The 4,739-nt window shown below is 43.4% G+C and overlaps 1 protein-coding gene across 1 annotated transcript in view; it reads right to left on the reverse strand.

Annotated features, from left to right (window-relative positions):
- Positions 1 to 648, reverse strand: part of LOC123520120 — a 10,382-nt gene extending 9,734 nt beyond the window's left edge. The window contains exon 1 of the mRNA XM_045282050.1: positions 607 to 648. The gene's annotated coding sequence lies outside the window, so the exon portion shown is untranslated. The remainder of the gene's footprint in view (positions 1 to 606) is intronic.
- Positions 649 to 4,739: the final 4,091 nt, after the last annotated feature.

A 4,739-nucleotide genomic window follows, 5' to 3' on the forward strand; every position in this document is an offset into this window, starting at 1 on the left:
TGTGAAAATTTAATAAGCTAATTGGTTTTGTTTTATCTTCTTACATTTTTACTTTATCATTCTACTGTCACTATTGATTTCACTCTGCGGTCTGAAAAGGGAACTGTCCAAAGAAATAATAATAAAAAACACTCAAAACAAACCGAATTGTCTGAAAATATTAACTTACTGAATGACTGAGCATCACACGGCCTTACTTCACCACACCTTGCTTGCTTGCCGTTTGTTATCTCACCTTACATCACCTTGCCTCACCTTCCTTTATCTTGCCTCACCTCACCACACCACACAACACCCTACCTCACTTCACCTCACCACACCACACAACACCCTACCTCACTTCACCTCACCACATCACACCACACAACACTACACCACACCTTACCACACCACACTACACCACACCACATCTCACCTCACCATCTCTTACCTCACCACACCACACTACACCAAACCTCACCTCACTATCACCACACCACACTTCACCACACCACACCACACCACACAACACCATACCACACTTCACCTCACCTCACCACACCTCACCACACAACACCACACCACATCACACCTCACCTCACCACACCACACCTCACCTTCCCTTACCTGTTTGGACGAGCAACACACCTACACTGACTTCAGGTGAGTGGATGTCTCTTCCACCTACCTTGCCAATCCCTCTTTCTCCTCCCTCTCCCTCATTCTTCCCCTCTCCTTTGTCCTCTCTTCCCTCTTGTTCATATGCTTCTCTCCCCCTTCCTCCCTTTCATTTATTATAAATCTGTTGTTTTTCCTTCCTTTTCGTCTTCCTCTTCCTTTCCTTCCTTTTCTAACATTTCTTCCTCTGCCTCTTCCTCTCATTTTTTTTTTTTTATTTTCCCCTTCAATTTATCAGACTGTCAATATTTCTACCTGTTCTTTCTCATTTATTTCCTTTCATCCACTCCCATTCCCCTTTCCTTTTCATTCTCCCTTCTTTCATCCTCTCCCATTTCTCTTCCTTCTCATCCTCTCTTCCCTTCATCCTCTTTCATTCCTCTTCCTTCTTTTCCTCCATTCCTTCATCCTTGCCTCGCTGCTCCTCCTTGAGACTGCATGACGATCTCTCTCTCTCTCTCTCTCTCTCTCTCTCTCTCTCTCTCTCTCTCTCTCTCTCTCTCTTTTCCGTCACGAGAAAGTTAGTCTCATTTTTCTGTTTATGTTTTAGTGTCTTTTTTTTATTTCTCTCTCTCTCTCTCTCTCTCTCTCTCTCTCTCTCTCTCTCTCTCTCTCTCTCTCTCTCTCTACTGCACTCACACGAGGAAAGATGAGATTCAATTCCACTTCCTCACTTCGATTCCCTTCCGCTTCCCTTCGTCCCATTCCATCACTCACTCACTCACTCACTTCTCGTCATTCTCTCTCTCTCTCTCTCTCTCTCTCTCTCTCTCTCTCTCTCTCTCTCTCTCTCTCTCTCGATCCAAAAAGTTATAATCGGGTAATACTTCACCTATTGATCCTCCTCCTCCTCCTCCTCCTCCTCCTCCTCCTCCTCCTCCTCCGCCTCCTCCTCCGCCTCCTCCTCCTCTTCCACTCGCCTCGCCATTATTGTTATCGTTTTTTATGACCGATTGTAAAACTGACAATGGAAGAAAAGGAAAGATAGATAGAGATAGCGAGAGCCAGATTAGAGAGAGAGAGAGAGAGAGAGAGAGAGAGAGAGAGAGAGAGAGAGAGCATTGTGTTATGATTGATACGTTCATTATAATACGACATACGACAGTGTGTGTGTGTGTGTGTGTGTGTGTGTGTGTGTGTGTGTGTGTGTGTGTGTGTGTGTGTGTGTGTGTGTGTGTGCTCCTGACGGGGACAGATGAAGGCTTACAAATGGCTTCACACTGCTATGTCCTAAGAGTGATGGAGGCGTAGAGGACATAATGGAGCTTCCCCACCCCCCACGCCGTTCCTCCTGCGCCAATAACACAGGTGGTGGTGGTGGTGGTGGTGGTGGTGGTGGAGGATGGGACAAACAGTGGATTGGGATTGATAAAGCCTTCGATCTCTTTGTTATTGTAATTAATGCAAATAGATAATGGAGGTGGTGGTGGTGGTGGTGATGATGGTTATGATGGTGATGTCATGTTGGGTATACAGTGATTGGTAAGTGGTGTTGTTAGGTTCCTGAGTAGTAGTAGTAGTAGTAGTAGTAGTAGTAGTAGTAGTGGTAATAATAATGACAATAAATCGTTACCCTCAGAAAGAGTTTTTAGTGTGTTTTAGTGTGTTTGGATGTGTTGTAGTGTATTTCATGGTGTTTTGGGGGCAGTTTAGTGTGTTTTACTGTGTTTTGGTGGTGTTTTGGGGATGGTCTAGTGTGTTTTACTGTGTTTTGGCGTGTTTGGATGTGTTTTTGGTGTGGTTTACTGTGTTTGGATGTGTCCTAGTGTATTTTGCCGTGTTTTTGATGTGGTTTAGTGTGCTTTATTGTTTTTTGTGGTGTTTTGGGCGTGGCTTAGTGTGTTTGGATGCGTTGTAGTGTCTTTTGCGGTGTTTTTAATGTGATTTAGTGTATTTGGATTTGTTTTGTGATGGTTTTAGTGTGGTTTAGTGTGTTTGGATGTATTTTGTGGTGTTTTTAGTGTGATTTATTGTATTTAGATGTGTTTTGTGGTGTTTGGATATGTTTTTAGGTTGAGAGTGGGAGGTAGAGGGGTGGAGGGGAAGTGGGAAGTGGGCAGTGAGTGGGTGTGGGGGAGGGGAAAGGCTGCGGTTCAAACTCCAGGCCTCAGTGAGTTTCAAGGTCTCGGAGTCTCGGAGGTCCAATGGTTCAGCGTGGAAAGTTTTGAGTTTGCAATGTGAAACTCGTGATAAGATTCTTTATTATTCATGTAGTCATTCTTTCCTCCTCTATCCTTTTCCTTACCCCGACTCCTCCTCCTCAACCTCCTCCTTCTCCTCCTCCTCCTCCTCCTCCTCCTCCTCCTTCCTTCTTTCGTTATTTCTCTTCTTTTCTCACTCCCCTTCTTTTTTTTCCCTCCTTTTAATTTCTATTTCTCTTTCTGTCATTTTTATTTTCATCTTTCCTCTTTTCCTTCTTTCTTTCTTTTTTTACAGTTCTTATCTTTCCTTTCCTCTTCTCCTTCTCTTCTTCCGTCTCCTCATCCTTTTTTCCTTTTCTTCCTTATCTCCATTTCTTTCCTTTATTCCTTACTTTTCTGCATCTCCTCGTCCTCCTCCTCGTCCTCCTTCTCCTCCTCCTCCTCGTCGTCTTCTTCCTCTCTCCAAACATCATCATCTCCCTCTAAAGCCTCGGAAATTTGGATTATATAAACTTTCCTTCATGTATATATTCATTCTTTCATTCTCCTCACCTCCCTCTGCTCCCTCTCATAATTAAAGGTGTGGGTGTGAGGGGGAGGGGGGAAAATCCAGGTGTGCTCTCAGGTGTCAGGAGAGGAAGAGAGGAAAGAGGTCAAAGAGGGGAGAGAGGAGAGAGGGGGAGATATGTTTGTAGAAGAAAGTGAGTGAAGAGAAGGGAGAGATGAGAGAAAGAGGGGAGGGAATTTGGTAAAGGAGAAAGAGAGAGAGAGTTTTGAGGGGAAAAGATCTTGAGTGAGGGGAAGGAATAAGAAAAAAAACACGTTAATAAAAGAGAAAAAAAATGAAGTAAAATAAAGAAAAAGTTGATATTTTTCCCCTTTTTTTTTTTTTTTTTTCAGTGAGGGGAGACATGAGGGGAAAGCCTGAGGGAAAGGTGTCAAGAGGGTGAAAGGAGGAAGCAGGTGTTCATCTCTTCACTTTACCTGTAGTTGTATTTACCTGCAGAACATCCGTAACATCTAAGTGATCCCCAGCCAGCTCAGGCCTTGACAATACATCACCTGTTTGTTATCTTGCACTAGAAGAGAGAGAGAGAGAGAGAGAGAGAGAGAGAGAGAGAGAGAGAGAGAGAGAGATCACCTGCTTGTTACCTTCCTTAGAATACCTCTTCTTAAATTCCTCTTATTCTGCAGCCTCTTCTGTGTTGATAGAGAGAGAGAGAGAGAGAGAGAGAGAGAGAGAGAGAGAGAGAGAGAGAGAGAGAGAGAGAGAGAGAGAGAGAGAGAGAGAGAGAGAGAGAGAGAGAGAGAGAGAGAGAAATTTAAGTGCCCCATCAACAGTAACCAGGGTATTATAACATACAGAATAATGAAGTAAGACAAGGAGGAAAGGAGTGAAGGAGAGAGAGAGAGAGGCTGACGTGAAGTGAGAGAGGAGGGAGCATGAAGAGGACAGCTGAAGGAAAGGAGTGAAGGAGGGAGAGAAGGAGAGAGAGAGATAATAAGGACTTGAGGAATACTGGAGAAGGAGTGAAGGCAGGAAAGGTTAGACGTGAAGGAGGAGAAGGAAGAGGAAAGAAATATCTGAAGGAATTAAATTTGAAGTGTAATCTCTCTCTCTCTCTCTCTCTCTCTCTCTCTCTCTCTCTCTCTTCAGTACCCTTTCCTTCTCTTTTATCATCATTTTTCTCTTCTCTCATGTCATCATCAGCCTTATCACTTGGCATTTCATAAGCTTCTTCATTTTTATCACCATTTTGTTTGATTTTTTTCAGTAACTTTTAACTTAAACTGTCCCCCACGAGCCACTTTTGTATTCCATCTATTATAATACGTGCAGAGTTGAAGAGGTAGTGGTTTAGAGTTGTCTCCCTAAAATTATTGTCGTTTTCTTCAAATTCGCGGCATTAATTTAAAGGGTAACTTCGTTCAGTCTGGCTT

The sequence above is a fragment of the Portunus trituberculatus genome, chromosome 46 (genome assembly GCF_017591435.1).
Source record: "Portunus trituberculatus isolate SZX2019 chromosome 46, ASM1759143v1, whole genome shotgun sequence".
Classification (NCBI taxonomy): Eukaryota; Metazoa; Arthropoda; class Malacostraca; order Decapoda; family Portunidae; genus Portunus; species Portunus trituberculatus.